Here is a 21,631-nt window from a genome sequence, read left to right as displayed (position 1 = left end):
TTGGATGATATCCTGATTTCAAGCTTGATTGCACTTCCTACCATTTGATGCATGTGCAGAGCGCTAGGAAACTCTTCCTCATTGGAAGTGTAATTGATCTTGAAAGGATGATCGCCAAGGAGCTGATGTCAAGATTAATAGTGAAAAAAGGAGTTATATTTTGGTCTGTTCTCACAGAAACCAACTGGATCGCTTCAGAAGACATGGGTTAAACCACTGGAGTCATATAGATTACCTTTATGCTGCCATCATGTTTTTTTATAGCTTCAAAGTTTTGGTCACCATTCATTTATTTGTATGGATCTCAGAGCTGAGAAATTCCTCTAAAAATCTTTGTTTGTGTTCTGCAGAAGAAATAAAGTCATACACATCTCGGATGGCATGTGGGTGATGAAAGAATTTTCATTTTTGGGTGAACTATTCTTTTAAATAAACTCTTTAAATGGATTCCACATCTAAGTCTGTGGTATGCAAAAAAAACAAAACAAAAAAAAAAAAACAATGACCATATTTCATGTCATATTTCTGAAATTTGAGACACAATGAGTCAGAATATGACAACATTGGGAGATATGAAATACCACCATAGATGGTTCTTTGTCTGATTAAAGTGAATATTCATACATGCAATCATACATATAATACATACATACACAGAAACACATAGTAATTTGGTGAAGTATTCAAGCCAAAAAAAGGAAAAAGTTCAAACAGCATTTAAGTAGATGAAAATCTGTAACACTACCAATCCCAAAAATAAAAAAGACATAACATATTGATCATCCAAACTTCATATAAAATCAAAAATCATTCATTCACCTAAGCAGATTATGAAAAAAATATTTGACACTAAATACAGATACCTTCTCTGCATTCCTTCATTTTTCTTTCATTCAATTTCTCTCTTTCTCCTAAACCTCTCCCACGACATCTGCATTTATTACATTTTAATTCTGATCTGTCTCTTGTGCTGCCTTCGTACTAGAATCTGATCCATTTTCCTCTGTCTCCTCGTTTTGCCCACTGTCATCCTTCTCTCCCTCTCCTTTCTCGTTATCTTCAGTCACCTCCTGATGTTCTTCTTTGTTCTTGTCCACCACCATTTTCTCTCTCTCCCTACTCTCTTTCTCTGTCTTAGAGAGGTGATGACAAAGGGACTGTACATATGTGAAAACACACGGAGAGTCTGGATTCTTGCCCATTAGTAACATTTCTGACACTTCCAGAAGGGGACAGCAGTCAGCAAGCAATCTGGAAAAGAGAGAGGAGGATTTTTGCTTCTTATTTTCTTTCCTTTTTCTTTTTTGTTCTTTTTTTTCTTTTTTGTAATCAATGCAATTCACAGATAAGTGACTCTTCTACATACATCCATACATGTTTTTTTTCTTCACATTTGTCCTCTTTTCCACAGTCACACACATTCATGCATAACCATACTCTGCTGTGCTGAAGGCCAAAGTAAAGTTCTTCTCCTATTCACTGGCCTTGAGGGACGAGAAGTCAAAAGCAGAGGGAAAGAATTGATGAACGAGTGCACAGAAAGCCAGCCCATCATTCCAAGAAGTTTTCTATGCTGACACCCTTTAAGATGCGAAAGGAAAATTAGACACTTTCACACAGAATAGTTCTTTATAGATTTAAAAAAAAAAAAAAAAAAAAAAGTTTTTATTTTTTTTATTTTTTTTACGATTACAAAAATGAGCAAAGTTGTTCCCATTCAATTCTGTCTGGTCATGAAATTCAGTTTGACCAAGATATGAAAAAGTATTTGGACACTTTCTTATATTATGTGTATGTTATGTGCAATATAAGTTACTGCATTAGATCCAAACCAAGTGACATTTATTTTAACAAAACGTAGCGCAATGACACTTTAAAAAAAAAATAAATAAATTTCACAAAAAGAAGTTTGTTAGCTTTTGAATGATAAAGCAAAAGATATAATTTTAAAAATGAACACTTGGATATTTGGGGGACTTTTAGGGTTTCAAATGCTAGTGGAACATGTACATAATTAATGTAATGAACTGTGGTTACTCTGAAAGGACACCTGTGTGAACTTCATGGGAACTGACACACATCCATTTCAGTAGTTCACATGCAATGTGATTGGATGGAAGCATTCCTTCTCATAAATTATGTGGGATAATGCTCAGAATTTAATAACGCATTATTAGTGTACTCTACTAATAACAACTCATACTCCTTATATTTTATGATGTTGCTGCAAGTTTTGTTTTTAATCCGGAAGAACAAAATGGCTAAATAAATAAATAAATAAATAACTAAAAAAAAAACTTTACCCTTAACAATAAACATAATGAGTGCTATAATTGTTTTCAGTGATGTATCTGTTAACATCTGAAAAAAAAAAAAAAAATGTGTTCTGGGATTTCCTGACCCTTTAACAGAGGTGGAAGTAAGATTTAGAAGATTTAGTAGATTTGGCTCGCTGTTCATAATGGAGGGCTTGAGCTCGAGACTCAACCCGGTCTCTAAATGCCACACTGGACTTTACTTAAAGTGAGTTTAGAAACAGAGTTTAGTAATAAAATAGACATAAGGTGGAATTGGGGTATAGGAGGTATGCCTGATAATTTGTTGCAGCAGAGAGGAAAGCAGCAGTTTATGTATTCTTGTGTAGATGCCACTTGGCTCAATATATTGTTATTTAATCAATGACATTCAGACATTTCTAAGTGTGGCCTAGGTGTCCAAATACTGTACTTCTTGGGCCACAGTCATTTCTGTGTTTATTGCAAACTTTTAAGTGTATTTGCAAAATCTTCCACTTGCCTCATAGTTCTGTGTTTTGATCCTGCACCACTGTAAAATTTTCTGTATAACTGAAGCTCCACCGGCCATGCCTATAGGTGTCCATTGAACTTTAAAGTTTCGGACTCCCGGAGTCCTACAACAAGCCAACACACATTATTTACACAAATGCTAAAGGCCAGATGTAACACAGTTACACAGTAGAACAAATACAGCTATTCAACAAACACAGTAGTGATGAATAAGTGATGCTGTTGTTTATATTGATGAATGAAATGACTGTGTGGTTAATGACAACTTGTACGGTACTTGTGACAATGATCTATATGATTATGTGGTTATGACAATGAAGAAGACCGCTATGATGATGACGACTTACTGGTCCTTCTGAAACTTAGCCATTGCGTCTCCTCTAGCTGAGGGACGGGCACCTCGTGGGCAGACAGATGATTTTGTTGGAGCTCTAAGAGCAGATGATGGAGTTGTTCCATTTTTTCTTGCAGGATTATCTCGTTTGTCTTTGATGTTGTTTTTATTCTCTTTTATGTCTCTTTCAGCCTCTGTATTTCTAGACTCATTTGCTGTCTACTCCTCTTCTTGCATTTCTCCTCAAGTTTTTTTTCTTTGTCACAATTTTCATCAGTTTTATCGGAATCATTCTCTTTCCTGAGAGATTCATTGTTACTCTCCTTGCCTTCTTCTACTACCTCACTATCTTTATTTTCAGTTTCCCCTGTCTCGTTTTTCTGCTTTTTGACTGTGTTCCTTTTGATCTCCTCCTCTTTTTTTTTCCAAAAGGGTCTCTTCCTCTCTCACTGTGTTGACATTTTCAATGTCTCCGCCCTCTTGCTTACATGCCTCACTATCATTGGATTCAGATTTCGTATTCTGCTCCTCCTCTTCATTCTATACATCAGCTCCACCCTCTGTATCAGTCACACCTCCTGGCTCAGAATCAGCTGCTGTGCATTTGGGCTCCTGGGGGTCCACGTGTTTGGTATCCTGTGAAGCAGAAGCAGAATGACTCCACAGCACAAACTTGCCACTCACAGAAGCTAAAATGGTTTCAGTGTCCTGCAGTGTGACATGCTATATACCAGTGGTTATCAACCAATTGGGGCATTGCGTATTTTGGACAAAATGAAGACGAAATGCTCAAGGGCTGCGAAAGGTCCCGTATTGAAGCGTTCAAGATGCCCAAGCCAGTACAGTATTTGCGAGGTGAAAAGTTGGCAGCCCTAACTATAGGGCCTCGGCAAATCTTCCAAGAGGGCCACAAAATTACTTAATTATTCAAAATTAAAGTTAAATTAAAACAATCTAACTTAACATAAAAACGTGCAACATGTCAATTGGCAATATATTATTTCACTCTGGTGAAAATGCAAAGATGATTTTTCACTCGGACAATTTCATTATAGCACAGAGGTCTGCAAGGACTGTTTTTACTGAAGAACATACAATAGAAACTTCTAGAATCATAAAATAATAGTGATCAATTAATTATTGGTCTTTCAAATGTTCTCTTGGAAAATGGGGGCCTTAGATTAAAAAAGTTTGAGAACTACAGCTATAATACATCTACAATATACATCTTTAATAGTTTTAAACAGAATTTTCCAGTTTTTCTCGTTACATAATATTTCATGCAGTTTTTATTATGTTTTAGAGAAAAGATTGCTTCATTCTACATGGTACTGGGCGGACATTTCTGAGCACCACCATGTTGATATTATATAACAAGCCTAATATTAGGAATGCATACAGGTATAATGGCTGAGAAGAATTATTCTTAGTTCTTCTACGTACTTCATAAAAACAGAAGCATGCCTTCATAAAAAATAAAAAAAAAGAACAAAAGTGAAAGATTATCTTGAGGCTGCTAAATGAAATACATTGCTTCATATAGCTTACGAGACACAGATGAACAGGTAATCAGTCGGTGCGCATGGTTCAATAACAGACAGAGTATACTCTTTCATTGATTGATCGCATCAGCAAATGTTGTACGACTTTTGATGACTATCAAGACTGAGAAACCTTATTGCAAAGCACAAACCATGGATTACAAAAAGTTTAATATCCTTGGGAATGTGAAGAATGAAAAAATGGTGATATGCATAAAAAATTGGTATGAGATTTCATATTCTACACGCTTTTGGGAAAAATCATCAATCATCTTTGATTATGTGCTTATCCATGCAAAGTCATTAGATAGAGAGTTTTTATTTGGTATAGCATGCAGTTAGAGCTGTAATTCTTTTATTTGTTCTGTACTCTTGCAAAGATGGTTAAATTAGGGAAATAGTCAGTAGTACACACTAGTACACTCAGGGGGTGAAAAATCATTTCTGCTAATCAGTCAGGTTTTTTTCTTCACCAAGATATATAAATGTCTCAGATACAGTATCAATTCCAAACTTATTGTACAGTTTTAATAAATAAATAAAAATAAATGGGGAGTGACATAATTTGCTTTCAACATAATCTAACATAACATCCTGAACTGGAATTATACAGTAGCTACTCCCCTTATGACGCACTGCCTATCTTTGCACGTCTTTGCCCAAGGGTACTGTGTAATGTTCTCAATTTGAAATCTGAGACCACATTAGAGATTGTGTCTGTGTTTATGTGTGTTCAGTTCTGCTTTCAAGGAGCTGTCCCAGGTGTCACACCAGGTCATGACTCACCATTTGGAAAAAGAGCAGGAGCATTCCGTTGTATGAGCAGGTGCATGTATGTGTGTGTGTATGTGTGTGAGCAGGAGCTTTAGTAAATGTGTTCATATCGAATTACTATATGTAAAATGAGTCAGGATTAATATCAAGGAGCAGCCACAATCTTATCAACTGCACTCCGACAATAATAACATAATATTGCAAGTGATATGACTTGGAGGGCAACTAGATGAACAAACTTTACATAGCATCCTCGAAATGTAAGAGTGCTCATCAACTGTATGTATGAAAGACAGAAAGAGAACAAGAGACACAAACACAATACATCCACTTTCTTTTAACATGAAACTGCCAGTGCCAAGAACATTAACCCTTATGGTCTGTTGACATAACATCTTATTTTCATATCAAAACCTTTTAATAAGAACCTCTGTTTCAATCGAAACCCATTTGACTGCTGTTATTTAAGCTTCAATCCTCTGTTCTCTGACAAAGTAGGCATAACTTTGTCTATATCCATTCTAATAACACTGTTTGATTGACGTGTCCTCAGCAAAGACACATATGAACACATCTAAAGTGGCAGTTTGCAGAAGTCAAATTCTACAGTGTGTCACACCAGTCAGAGAATCTTAGCATGTGAAAAATCATTGAATTTATCCACATTTTCTACCTGGCATCTCTGAGACGGCAAAAAACTATTTCACAGAGGAGAGTTTTACTTCTCAGAAGACTGGGAAAAGCCATGGAGTATCAACCTGATACTTCAATGTTTAGTATGTTTTTTGAGATGTTAAATGGTCCTTGATGTCTTTCAGACCCAAAACAGAATATGAGGGTTAATGTAAACGTAAAAGACAGTGAGAGAAACATGCTCACTCCATTGTTAATTAATTGCTAAATGTACCTGGTCATTCATTTCCTCTACCTCACTGGCCACTGTGTTATTTTCAGAATCCTCCATTTGTTTTGGGTCATCTCAATGAAAACTCCTGTCAAACTGAACTGTCAGACTCTCCACAGTCTTTTCCCTCTGTCTTTCTTCTTATTTCATTGGTCTCCCTCTCCTCTTCCTTCTCTCTCTCTCTCTCTCTCTCTCTCTCTCTCTCTCTCTGTCTGTCTCTCTCGCTCTCTGACCTTTTGAACAACACATACTCCAAAAATAGTGTACCACTGGCTCTGACAGACCAACTGAACAGCTGTTCTCGTTAAAACAAATTCACAACACACACACAGTAAGAATAAACCGTATTGTATGAAGGTAAAATAGTGCCTAAATGAATTGCAAGCGCAGTGTGAGATTTGTAAAAGCGTAAATGAAGTTACAAGCGTGACAGAAAAATCTGCATGTGCAGAGTAAGGTTTGTGAAAGCATAAATCAAATTGCAAGTGTAAAAATACATGGCTTGCGCACGGAAGGTTTTGAAAAGGTGTAAATCAAGTTGCAAGCGTAAGAAAAAATATTAGCAATACTTTAATGCTTTCTTACGTGTAAGTCATGTGTTGTGAATTTGCAATTTCATATTAACACAAAGTAAATGTGGTCTGTATTCTTATGACTTCCTTTTTTTTTCGCGCTAACACTTTTGGCACTGTTTTTGTGCCTAAACAAGGCCAAAAACATTGCAAACCTACAATCAGTGGTATGCAAGCAAAGAAAGGGTTTAAAGAACAGCAAAACGGATTCACCACATTTTATCAGTCTGTATGTGTAAAATAAACTACTGCAAACGTGTAAATGACTTGTGTTTGTTGCATAAATATTTTTCAGAAATAATCCGATCTACACTGTTCCATCTTTTGTTGTGCTCACTCTTTTGGCACATAGAGGTTGAAGGCAGATCTACCTGCTTCTAGTAACCAATCAAATTAGGTTTTCCTTGACCAGTTTATTCTGATCTGATTGGTTTAATAATGTGACAGACAGCTGCTTCTTCATAAAGCTCAGTCCTTCCTCTGGGTATCTCTCCTCTCTTAAATATTAAACTGAAATATTAGTACATACACCTTATTTTATTGTGAGAGTAAAGTTGAGCAGACACCATTTATTGATATAAATATGATTCTCAATCTGGTGTTCAAATGTTTCTTCTTGTTGTTGTTCATTAGGCTATTTTAATTATATTTAGCCTACTTTTATTTTTTTTTATTATCATTGGAAAGGCATTTTGATGAATTAGCTGGTATCATAGAACGCATGCTAGAAAATACATTAATGAAGTAATCCATATAAAACGAAACTCTCTGAACAGATAGATAAATAGAGTTTACTTATATCATTTTCTTTTCTAGAATTACAGTAGGCCTAGTTCTATAATACCAGCAAGTTCCATCCATTTGCCATGCCAGTGATAATACAAAGTAATTAAAATATAATTAAAATAATGAACAGCAACAAGAAGAAACATTTGAACGCCAGATTGAGAATCACATTATATCAATAAACGGTGTCTGCAGTGATGGGCAGTAGCGTCGCTACAAATAGCGAAGCTATAAGCTTAACTACATTTCTGAGGAGGGATGTGGTAACTAGTTTTTTTGCCAGTGATGAAGAAGATCCTTATAAACTTCAACATGTTTGCAGCTTGTAAACGACTTCTGCAAGTAAATACATTTTCCAACCAAAAGAGTATCAAAACACTTATTAGCCTACGTGAAAACACATAAAATGTACCATTACATTACTGTGTTTTTTGGACATGTACCATTACCTGGACGCACCATGTAAATACAATAGTATATGAATATGGTAATCATATATAATTTACCATGGTAGTAACATGGCATTCTTTGAAGTACTTTGAAGCACCATGCAAATACAGAATGGTGCATAAATATGGTAATTGTATATCAAAATACCTAATTATTACATCTGATACCATCAGAAATCACATTGTTATTGCCCAGATGTGCGCACTCTCTCTCTCTCTCTCGCTCTCTCTCTCTCTCTCTCTCTCACACACACACACACACACACACACAAACACACACACACACACAGACACACAAGAAATTTGGCCTCTAAAGATATATCCTGTAATTCTGTGTCTAGCTGCTGTATTTCTGTATTGTATAGATGAATATATAAATGATTAGTATACTGTATGTACGCAGAGTTTTCATACAGGAATGTGCAAATTACATTGTTTAAATGGGTATGGGTTTGTAGAGGTAGTAGTCTAAATATGAAACATAAAATGTTAAAATAGTGACTTTAAATGTTGAACACATGGGTTTGTATAAGTAGCATGTCTAAATATGAATTTACATGTTTTTTTTTTTTTTTACGTGCATATAGGTATTGCACCTACTGTATACTTGGATACTGTATTGCACTAAACTGTAATATACTGTACCATGGCTTTGATTAATGTCATGTGAATATGCCTTATAAGTGCTTTGTCTATGACTGCGGTTGAAAAAAATATGAAGTAGCTTAAATGTAGCAAGCTACTTTTGGCATGTAGCTTGTAGTGTAACTTGCTACTTTCTCTGAAGTGTAGCTTTTAGCTTAGCTTAACTAATTTTTCTGTTGAGTAGTTTGTAGCTTAGCTTGCAAAATTTTTTGAGTAGCTTGCCCAACACTGGGTGTCTGCTAAACTTTACTTTCACAATAAAAGAACGAGTATGTATTCATATTTCAGTTTAATATTTAAGAGAGGAGAGATACGCAAAGGAACCATGCTGAGCCTTATGAAGAAGCAGCTGTCTGTCACATTATTAAACCAATCAGATCAGAATAAACTGGTCAAGGAAAACCTCATTTGATTGGTTACTAGAAGCAGGTAGACCCGCCTTCGCTTGCAAAACTCTTTTCAGTGAGAAATTTGTGCAAAAAGTGTGAGTGCAACAAAAGGGAAAATAGTATATATATATATGATTATTTCTGGAAAATATTTATGTCACAAGCACAAGTCATTTACACGTTTACACAAGTTTATTTTACACATACAAACTAATTCAACGCAGTGAATCTGTTTTGCTGTTCTTTAAACCCTTTCTTTGCTTGCATATTGCTGATTGTAGGTTTGCAATGTTTTTGGCCATGTTTAGGCGAAAAAACGGTGCCAAAACTTTAAGCATGAGAAAAAAGGAAGTCATAAGAATACAGACCACATTTAATTTGTGTTAATTTGAAATGGCAAATTCACAACACATGAATTGCACTTGTGCATTAAAGTATTGCTAATCATTTTTTCTTACACTTGCAACTTGATTTAAGCCTTTACAAAATGTTCTGTTGATTTACGCTTTCACAAATCTCACTCTGTGCATGCAAATCATTTAGGCACAATTTTACCTTCATAGTATTGACGTAGGCCCAAGAATATGAATGAACATTACATTTATATAGTGCTTTTCTGACACTACACTCAAAGCACTTTACACAGTGAACAGGGGACTCTCCTCAACCACCACCAGTGAGCAGCATCCACCTGGATGATGTGACAGTAGCCATAGTGCACCAGTACACTCACCACCTATTGGCAGAGAGGAGAGAGTGGTGTGATAGAGCCAATTAATGGATGGGGATTATTAGGAAGCCATGACTGATGCCCAGACACCAGGATTACACCCCTGCTCTTTTGAGAGGTGTCCTGGCCACAGAGTCAGGACCTCAGTTTAAAATCTCATCCAAAGGACGGTGCCTTTTTACAGCATAGTGTTCCCATCACTATACTGGGGCATTAGAACCTACACAGTCCACATAGTAAGCACATCCTGCTGGACTCCCTAATACCTCTTCCAGCAGCAACCATAGTTTTCATAGGAGGTCTCCCATCCAGGTACTGACCAGGCTCAGCCTTGCTTAGCTTCAGTAGGCAACCAGTCTTGAACTACATGGTGATATGGCTGCTGGTATTATTATAGCAGTATATTTCTACTATTTAATTGTACACCCTTTTAAAGATTTTTGTGTAATACTCTTTGAAGCTGCCGGATACTCATCAAATTATCTTACATATTTATGTGCTCAAACATTTATGACAAACAGCCGTGTCTCTACATTAGGGGCAAGTGGAGCTAAGCCCCGCCAGAGGTGGCGCTGTTGTGCAAATTGCATGGCATCATCATACATTTATTTTAAGAAATAATACATTTTCCGCAACTTAAACGTGTTTTATGTCCAGTATACAATAAAAAAGTATATATTCTTTTGAGAAATTCTATTATTATTAAGATATGTTGCGTAAAAGCCATTTAATCGTTCTCATTTGCTATGCGTGGGACTAAGCCCTTCATCCTCAGTGTCAATCAACGGAGCTCTGGAGAACGTCATGCGCATGTGCAACGAGCGTTCAATGATGGCCTCTGAGCCAATCAAAAGCTTTGATCATATGTAAGTCAGCTGCTGACATGAGCATCGAAAGTTACCGGGTGCAGAGCAGACCTGTGTAGTGAAATTCATTGGTAAGTTTTAAAAGCGAATGTGCTGTTAGTTGGATTATTTAAGCATCATTTCATCATTTAATTGAATTGTATGTCATTGCGTTGAGGTGATGTGTTGTTGATGCACTGGTTTGTATTAGATATCAATGACTGCTAAATATTGGGAGTCTGTCGTTTTGATTAGTTAAGCTGTTCATTCGAGTTAGTGAGATAATATGAACACTCTTTGCCGATTTGCCTATTTGTGGTTTACTTTCACATTTTCTTGAGCTTTTTGACGTGGATGTGCACGTGGTGTTTTGTGCTGAGATTAAATCAATAGGTGTGTGTGTGTGTGTGTGTGTGTGTGTGTGTGTGTGTGTGTGTGTGTGTGTGAGAGAGAGAGAGAGAGTGTGTGTGAGAGAGTGAGAGTGAGAGTGTGTGACATCATGTTCAGAGGTTGTGCTAGAAAAAAGTTTATTCGTCACTCTGTAAAATTTCTGTCATGATCTATTTTTATCAGTCCTACTTGTTTTCATTTTATAAGTACTAGGGCATTTAGGGATGTAATATCCATTATAATGACACATAAATGACAGCAGATAGGCTTTTATGATAGATTTTTTTGACTCCCCTTGTTTGAATCTGGTGAAACCATTGAGTTCTAGTGTTAAACTTCTAACTGTCAATCAAAAAGTTTTTATACTTTGCCACATACACACATGCGCAAGTTCACATAACTTCATAGTCCATGAAGTGAACATAAAGTGTAACATGAGAAGCACATCTGTGACAGAATTTGGAATTATTTATTTCAAAGATTGGTCAAATAATTAAGTCATTGTTTGTGCCCCACACTAAATAATGACCCTGAGATGCCACTGATGACAAATACGTACCTTTAAACAATTATGTCATCAAATTCTCTGATTCTGATATGAACTGACTTGACCTGTTTGAACTTTATTTGCGTACATGAAAAGTGCATACAAACCAATGCAAAAGAAACATGAAAAAAATACACTGACAAAATACAACATAAATGCTCAGACAGTCATTTTACAAGACACTGATGTGATGTGCTTGGAAAAAAAAGTTTCTGGATGCTTTTTGGGGGTTTTATAATATGTGAATGTAAGCAAAATGTGAGAATTAGAGGACTTTATCTTACTCTCTTCTACTTCTTTATCAAAGCAGACTGCTGTTCATACACTTCAGCGCATGTCACTAAGTTCACAGTTATCTCTGTGTGCATGTATAGTTCTTATCCTGTAGAGGTGCATGTCCTCTTTCAACACAAAGCAGATAACTTAAATTGCTATCTTTGCTGTCATTCACATATTCATCAAAACCTGCTTTTCCTACTCAGCTTTATGGGTTGTCGTTCTATCTATCTAATGACTTGCCACGGTATCATAATTTTCACATCGGTGAATAATACAAGGCAGCTTGAACTTTTATAATTGATTTATTTAAACTAAAAAATTCAAATGAAACTGAAAAAAATTATGTGCAATTAAAATTGTGGTGTTCAACTTTTTGAAAGATGGCTTTTCAACACTTGTTAAGGGCAACATCTCTTTGGAAACTAACCTACTTCATCCATACATTCTCTGGCAGTCACAATATTTGTCACAATTTATTATATTTTATAAATAGTAATAATAATAATATAATAATTATATTATTTATAAAATGAATATAAAATTATATATATAATTGTATGTATATAGAAAGATTTTATACAATATATTTATCTTCTAAAATGTACATTTATAAAATGTATGACATTTTAATAATAATGATATATATATATCAATATCCAATTACAGCGTCAGCCCCCATGCTGAGGGATTGGTGAATATTCTTGCTTTAATGATTTTGCATTGAAAGTTAAATTCATTTATTTAAAAAATGAAAAACTTAAACCAAAGACATTTCTGAATTCAAATTGCACTTCAAATGAAACGAAAAAGCAATTAAAATAACGAAGTGGTAAAAACCCCCCAAAATAAAACATATAAATAACCACCTTTCATTTACCGTCACTCACATAGCCTATAGGCTATATATAAAGTGACCCTGCAGAGTTGTGCTCACAATGAACTGCTCTGTGGAAATAAAGCAAACAGAACTCAGATGAACACTGAGATGTCTGAGGACATTTGCAGCATTCTCATAGACGATATTCTTGCAAAAAAGTTCAGAAGACTGAAACAAAGAAAGGGTAAGAACACTTTACATACGTGTGTTCCACGAGACTGCACGCATTTCTTGTCTCATTCTGAACCCGAGAAGTCTTACAGTTATCCACCATGCACATTATACTCCCTACCTGCAATTAAACGTCTTCTGTCAGTGCCCGTACGTTGCTGCCTGTGTAATTTGATATGTTAGTAAAGAACATCTGGCTTTCAGTGCTTTATTTAGGTTCATTTATCATGGGTCACAAACTTTTCTTTAGGCAACTATTCTTTATTTAAGGCTATTCTATTTGTTAGTTTATTGCATTGATATTGGAGGTTCCATTCATATTGTTTGCACCAGTATAAAATTTCACACCAGTGTTGTCCCTTGTACCGAGTAAATAGATAGACTCTAATAGATATAGTTGTTGTAAATTAGTTATAAATGCATGTAATGAAAATAAGAGTTGAAACATGATGGCCTTCCTAACAAGACTGTGCTGTTATACCCAAATCTACATTAACACTTGAAGGATCAGATGTTTTATTTATTTATTTTTTACTTGTTCTTTACCCTAAATTTACAGTTAAATTTAAACAGATATTTTCATCTTGACTGTACAATTGTTTAAAATTGTAATTTATAATTACTGTGAATAGATTGTGCACTAATGGGTTTTTGATGCTCAGAAAACAGTGTCCATTACAATAATGACAACTACATTAGGCTATATTCTATATCCCCTGCAAGCTAGATGTATAGATGAAAAAGGGACTTAATTATTATTAATAATAAATATAAATAATAGTTGAAACGGTGAATAAGTGATTAAAATAATTTGACTGCACAAATAAAAATTCCTGTAACTATAATGAACATACTAAACGTACTTTCACTATATAGACAGAAGATGGCACCAGATATGCTATTTACAGTCTTCAACTATTTCGTTGCCATGCATAAACTGTAATTAGTCTTTATATAGTTCCAAAACATGAATCAGAACATTATTAATTCTAATAAAGGCTATTAATAACTGTTAAGAAACAACACTGCCAGTGCTACTCCTTTGTAATTTCGCTTGGGTTAGTCCCCCTTGATCGTGTTTCGGCTTCGGTCTGGGGGTCCCAGACATTATATAAAATATGCACAAAGGTTATTTTTGTCCACAATTCAAAGCTTTATTTTACTATCAAGGCAATGCTACTGAATGGCTCTAGTATGATCAGAGTAATATTACGTGTGTGTAAACCCGGCCAAGCACGGTTGGTTTTGGCAAGCTGATGTTTTCTTACAGAAATAAGCCAGTGATTTTAAGCTATAATTAATATGTCTGTATTTTAGTCAACATACTTTGGGTGTATTTCTTTGAAAATTTGCAGAAACAGTAGCGAGCATCTCTGAGCATCCGCTGACGTGCAACAGAAGACTCAACAAAACTGCTAGCGGAGGATCCACGAATAATGTTGGGTGTGTCATTAAAATTTCCCTTTTTAACACTAACACACATGCTCATGAAATATCGCTGGGTGGGATTAAGTATATACTAGCAAAGGAGGGGAAAGGGAGAAAAAAAATTGCAGATGTATTGTTATAGGAGGGATTGGATTCAGTGAAAGCATAGGAGATCAGAAATTTGTGTGGACAGCAATTGTTAATTTACCGATAGCAGTTCATCTATTGCTATTGTTATAGTTGTAATAGCATGCATTTCTTGTTTTTCTGTGCTATTTAGTTGTTGCTCAATTCAGTAGTTTGTAACATGTTGCCTAATTTGTAAGGTGTAACACATAGCCTGTATTTAACTAAATTAAAAGCTATCAGTTTGTGCATTTATGTAGTGTAAAGGGTCTTGATTGGTGATGATATTCAAGATGAGGTATACTGGAGTCTCTCTGTCATTTATTATGTAAGTGATAAGAAAATTAATTAAGGTTATATCTAGTATTGAAGTGTAATAAATGGCAAAAGTCAAACAAACCTCAACCACTGTGGTGTGAGGCTAAAATTGGAACAGAAGTGATATACAGTCAAAACATTTTTTAGCCTATTTTAAGATTCACACTTTTAAATTTCATAAAATTCCATCAAAATGAATTGGTTTTTTTGGACAAATTAAATGAATGAGACTTAAAATATTTAGTTTTTTAAACTCATTTTATTAAAGATCACTCAATTTAATTTAATGACATTTTGGAGTCACGTGATGCCATGCGAGGATCGGATGTGTGAACGGTGAGCTCTGCGCACTTTGCTAGTTTTAATACTTTTTATGACATAAACCAGTGAGATTCAATACACTCTGTTCCATAACTGTTTTAAGAGGACAATATGTCAAAGAATTCAAAATCCTCGGTCTCTGGAGACATTAAAAGACACTTACGTGCTCAAACTGACACCCCCGACCAGGCTGCGGGCCTGCGGGACCTGCTGACGAAGGTCGTTGCTGACTTGGAGGATCTTGCTGTGATACGTCGATCGATCACTGCCATGAAGGCGAAGTTTACTGATGTGGTTACAAGAGTGGGGGATGTCGAGAAACGGATCAATTATCTGCTAATCCGCTAGCAACCAAGGTGGATTTGGAGCGTGTCTGGGAGAAGTTGGAGGAAATGGAAAACCGTAGCCGGCGGAATAACATCCGTATCATGGGAGTCCCAGAGGGAGTGGAGGGACAGGATATGGTGGAATTCCTGGATGGGCTGTTTCCGAGTCGAAATGGCAGGCCATAAACTGGAAATCGAGCAGGCTCACAGGGTTCTGGCTTGGCGATCCGCGGAGGGAGACAGGCCTCAATCAATTCTTATCAAATTTCTGAGATCATCCGATAAAGATCTTGTGTTACGTGAGGCGAGGTGTAAAGGAAGGCTTTCTTGGAAGAACCACATAATTTTCTTGTTCCTAGACTTTGCGAACTCGACAAGAGAGAAATGTGATAGATTCAAGGAATGCAAGAAACTTTTACATCAACGGAAGGTCGCTTTTGTACTGGTGTTCCCGGCCAAATTGAGAATAGATGCTAAGGAAGGCCGTAAAACTTTCACATGCCCACAGCAAGCGATGTCCTTCATAAAGTCAATGGAGCGAGTGAGTCATCTTGTGGTACTCACATCTGCGTGCTCTTTTGTGCTGGTTCCGCTTAGCGGCTGGAGTTTGTTTTGTAGAGCAACATACCTTCGGGATGGTTTTGTGGATGAATCTACACGCTCTTTGTGCTTAGTCCACCTATCGGCTGGAGTTTATTTTGCGGAGTATTCCTTGCAAAGTCATTGGAGTGAGCAAGTCATTTGCTTGCACTCATGTTGCAGTTGAGTGGACCAGCTCACTGAACATTCGCTTGACTGTTTGAAGAATCGGCGTGCGCTTTTTGTGCTGGTTCCGCCTAGCGGCTGGAGTTTATTTTGTAGAATAACACACCTTCAGGTCAGTTTTGTGGATGAATCTACATGCTCTTTGTGTTTATTCTGCCTGGAGTTTGTTTTATAGATTATCTTTTGCTGTGTAATTCTGTCACGCAAAATTATTGAAACACCGGACTTGAGCAATCTGACAGCAAGGTTCTCACGAGGGCTCTCATAGGCGTACATGGACTGTGTGAGTTTGGAGGGATGGACAAAATTTGCCGCTGTCATGCACGGGGTTAATGCGCACGTTTTTCTTTTTTTTGATTTTTTTTTTTTTTGTTCTAGGGGATGTTCGGGGTTTGATTGTTGCACTAATGTTGGAATGTGGTCTTTATAATCTTTGACACACAATCTTTTTTTTATATGTCAAATGTTAATATGAGTGGATTGTCTCTCTCCATGTGGAATGTGAATGGGTTGGGGCACCCCATAAAAAGAAGGAAGGTTATTTCTCTTCTTAAGTGTAAGAAATATGATATAGTGTTTCTTCAAGAAATGCACTTTGAAAAATTTGGAAAGATGGGGTGGGCATTAACTTTTTTTTTTTTTAGTGCTGGCTTGAGTAAGAGCAGGGGAGTCATTACACTAAGTAAACATCTACAATTCAAATGTCTCAAACAGAGTAAAGATAAATTAGGAAGAGTCATTATTGTTTTAGCCGAAATTCAGGGACAAAGTCTTATACTGGCTAATATTTGTGCACCTAACGTTGATGATAAGGGCTTTTTTATAGATCTCGAAGGGATGTTGCAAGCCGCTGGCACCCCTCATGATATAATATTGGGAGGAGACTTTAATCTTTTGATGGACTCAGTCATTGATCATAGTGAAGCAAAAGTGTGCAAGCCCCCTAGAGCAACAGTGACACTTCATTTTTTTTATATCTAAGTCCATCTGTTGCTGATTGCTCAATTGGAAACATTTTAGTTTCAGATTACGCCCTGGTGAGTTTAGAGGTGTTGCCACATACGGAGAAAAAGAAATCATATAGTTGGCACTTTAATGTATCCCTTTTGCAAAATCCTGAATTCCTACAAATGCTAAAGGCTGAAATCATTGTCTATATGGAGACCAACTGGTCCACAGTATCCTCTGTGGGCATAGCTTGGGAGGCACTTAAGGCAGTTCTTAGGGGCCAGATCATACAGTATGCCCCATTCACCAAAAAATCCAAAGCACAAGAACTTGTGGAATTGGAATGGAATATTAAAAGTGCCGAGGCAGAGCTGAAGCGGCGAATGTTATCTAATGGCCTCAGAGAATTGACCCGATTGAAATACAGATATAATACTATTTTGTCGCGGAAGGTGGAGTTTTGGCTATTCAGGGCAAGACAGTCATACTTTTGAGTCGGGGGACAAAGCAGGGAAGCTTCTGGCTAGATATCTGTCTTGATCTCTATAGTTCCACATCTTCGTCTACTGGTGAAGATATTAGAAACTTTGTGGAACTATTAGAACTTCCTAAACTGACGACTGAGCAGAAAAATTCTCTTGATCCTGAAATAACCTTGGAGGAGTTTAGCGAGGTAATTAAGGCCAGACGGCTTTGCTGCTGAATTATTTAGATCTTATGTTACAGAACTGGCTCCACTTTTGCTAGAAGTGTATACAGAATCATTAAAGAATGGAAAGCTTCCACCAACCATGACACAAGCCCGGATCAGTCTGATTCTTAAAAGGACAAAGATCCAAGAGAGTGTAAGAGTTACCGTCCAATTTCCTTGATCCAGCTAGATGTTAAAATATTGACAAAAATTTTGGCAAACCGATTAAGTAAAGTTATGACATCTGTTATACATATAGATCAGGTGTGGTTTATTCATTGGCCGTAGCTCTTCTGATAACATTAGGCGTTTCATCAATATCATGTGGTCAGTGGCAAATGATCAGACGCCGGTCGCTGCCATCTCACTTGATGCCGAAAAGGTGTTTGATGTGGTAGAATGGGATTCTTTTTATGATTTTGGAAATGTACGGGTTCGGGAATGCTTTATGGATTAAGTTACTTTATAGACACCCGGTAGCGGTGGTACAAACAAATGGATTAATTTTAGATTATTTTACACTGGATAGGGGCACCCGGCAGGGTTGCCCTCTTTCCCCATTATTGCTCTGTCTTGCCCTGGAACCATTAGCAGCCACAATAAGAAAGGAGGATGATTTTCCAGGGGTGGTGGCGGGAGGTGTGACGCATAAACTTTTGCTTTACGCAGATGATATTTTATTTTTTCTACTAGATCTATGCCTTGTCTCCACAGATTTAGTAATTCCTTTTCTAAATTCTCAGGATACAGAGTTAATTGGTCTAAATCCAAAGCTTTGGCTCTGACAGCGTACTGCCGGGTAACGGCTTTTTAGCTGGGCGCCTTCCAGTGGCCCAAACAGGGCATTAAGTATTTGGGGATTTTATTCCGAGCAAATTTGTGTGATTTAGTTAAGAGTTTATTTTGACCCTTTAATAAAAAGATTTTTGAGCGACGTGGGCAGGTGGGCTTCATTACATTTATCTATAATTGAGAAGGTTACTGTTATTAAAATGAATTGTATTCCAAAATTCTACTACCTACTACAGTCTCTCCCTACAGATGTCCCCCTCTCTTATTTCAAGCAATTTGTTAGCATAGCGAAGTCCTTCATTTGGAATGGTAAACGTCGCAGATGACATTTCAGTAAGCTGCATAGACCTATTGACAAAGGTAGGCTACCCAAGATTTTGTTTTATTATTATGCATTCGGTCTCAGACATTTGGCTCATTGGTCGCTTCCACCTGAGAGAGCCCCTCCCTGGTTTTGTATTGAACAAGAAGATCTTGCCCCATTTCATAATTGCAAAGCCTTTCTATCAAACTAACTGGAGAAGTTAAGTTACACCCGTTATCTCCATTTGCTCGCGGTATGGACAGAAGTTATGTATTAATAAGTCCCCTTTCTGCTGGACAGACTGGATTGTGTGGGAGGTTAATGCGCTCGTTGACCTATATGAGAGTGGAGTGTTGAGATTCTTTGAAAATATGGTTCAACATTTTGGGATTCCCAGGTCTCAATTCTTTAGGTATTTACAGCTGTGCCACCTGCTTTGTACTTTGTACCCCACTAAAGTGGCAGATACTCTGGGAGTGGTGATTACTGCTTTTGGAAAAGGCCATGAGGTATCAGTGTATTTCTCCCTGCTAATTCAGAGTCTGAGGGACGGAGCTTCAACTTCTCTCAAGAGGTTATGGGAGAAAGATTTAAACTTTGTATTGGAGGAGGGAGTGTATGCTAGGATTCTAAAAAACATCAAGTCTACATCTAGAGATGCAAGGGTGCGCCTTATGCAATTTAAGATTTTACATCGAGTCTATTGGACCCCCTCTAGATTGTATAGGCTTGGTCTTAAAGACACACCCACCTGCTGGTGATGCCAATCAGAAGATGGAGACACAACCCATGTTTTTTGGTGGCATGTTAAGATCCAAAGATTTTGGTTTAGGGTTCAGAGTTTTATGTGTGACATATTGGGCACTCAAATTTCATTTTGCCCCAGACTCTGTATATTAGGTGATGGAGCGGTCATTAATATAGGGGATAAGTTCATAAAAAATTGGGTCCTAGCCAGTGTTATGATCGGCAGGCAGGTCATCCTTAGGGGATGGAAGTCGGCTGGAGCGCCCTCATTTCAGGAGTGGTGCACAGAGATGGGCATTTGAGGAAGTATTGTATAGAAGGCTAGGCAACAGGGGGTTGTTTGATTAAAAAGTGGGGCAACTATTTGGCCTTTTTGGAGGGCTCTCGGGGAGGGGCAGTGGAGAGGGACTTATAGTTTTAAATGTGATTAAATATATGTAAATTAATTAATATGTGGAACCGTTTTTCTTTTTTGTTGATTAATTTTTTTGTCTGTGTATGTCATCGAGTATTTTCTTTGGACTGTCTGTTATATGTGTGTCTGCTGGGCGGGGGGGCATATATTGATAAATGTTGATTCCGTGTTTTCATGTACTGTTTGTGTTAATTTGAATATGGAATCAATAAAAATTGCTAATGACAAAAAAAAAAAAAATATGATTTTTTTTTATGAAATTGTAATGCTTAAATTTATATATATATATATATATATATTTTAAAGTCTATCTGATACGTTCAGCTGAAGATTTATAGATGCTTTTGTAATTTGAACATGGCTATTTGGTGGCAAAACATGAACACATGCACCCGCTTGCTGTATGTTGTTCCTAGGTAAACTTGAGAAAAAGAGCAGGGAAAATACAAATAAAATGTTAACTTTGACTGGAAAGTGAATTGCTATAGTAGCTGTGCTACAGGTTACAAGAAACATGTCCAGTCAAAAAGCAAGCAGGTTTGGCTCAGTTATGTCACTTAAACTGTCAATAATAAATAGTTTGGTGCATTCCATAAATTCTATGCATTGCAGTCACAGCAAACCTTTAGGCTAAACTGAAATCTTTCAGGTCTTCAGGATAAATTGGGGCAAAAGTTTGAGATACATTCTAAGGTTTGCCCAATTTGAGGAAGTATATAGGTTATGATGTTCTTAGAAGGGATGATATGCTGGATATAGAGACAAAATACTACTGACAAGCCACATGTGACTTGTTCCAGTGTGACTGAATGTGTTGTTGTACATTGCAAACAATAGATTAGGTATATCACACTTAAATATTAATTAATTACAGTCTGCTTCATCAGTAAATGTATTTGTGTGGACACAACTTAAGCATTTAATGTTGCCGTTTGACGTAGACGGTCACACTTAAGAGGAAATCTTTTGGAGGTCTTGTGATAGGGACTGTGAAAGTGCAATTAGGAGTCGTCTTATTCTGAACACTGTTGCATCACAGAATCCCACAAACCATAAGGGAGTCACGGAACCTCAGAAATAGTGAATCCTGTGCCAATCACACATTTAAGTTCAGCTTTTTTTTAATTTCAGGCTTTAAAATAACAGAAACACCAATAAAGTATCACTGTAACATTTACCCATTGTGCTCAAAGACCAGGGAAGCTGTAAGCATGGGTGTGGAATGCTACATTTCGCAAATAACTACAAAAATCTGAAATTATACCTATTCGAACAATCTTGCTTTGCAGCATTCTTGCTAAAATCCTATCTTAAGCTTTAATATGGAAGTCATGGTTGTTTGCGTTGTATTACCACTGATGTTATTAGAGTTTGAGGAGTTGTGGAGAGTTTTTATAAGCACACAGAAAT

At 36.8% G+C, this 21,631-nt stretch overlaps 1 pseudogene; it reads right to left on the bottom strand.

Annotated features, from left to right (window-relative positions):
- Positions 1–911: 911 nt before the first annotated feature.
- On the bottom strand, positions 912–6,420 carry LOC127417838 (smoothelin-like; annotated as a pseudogene).
- Positions 6,421–21,631: the final 15,211 nt, after the last annotated feature.

Source organism: Myxocyprinus asiaticus, chromosome 27 (assembly GCF_019703515.2).
Source record: "Myxocyprinus asiaticus isolate MX2 ecotype Aquarium Trade chromosome 27, UBuf_Myxa_2, whole genome shotgun sequence".
NCBI classification, from domain to species: domain Eukaryota; kingdom Metazoa; phylum Chordata; class Actinopteri; order Cypriniformes; family Catostomidae; genus Myxocyprinus; species Myxocyprinus asiaticus.
The sequence above is the reverse complement of the archived record's forward strand: the minus strand, read 5'-3'. Positions and strand labels throughout refer to the sequence as shown.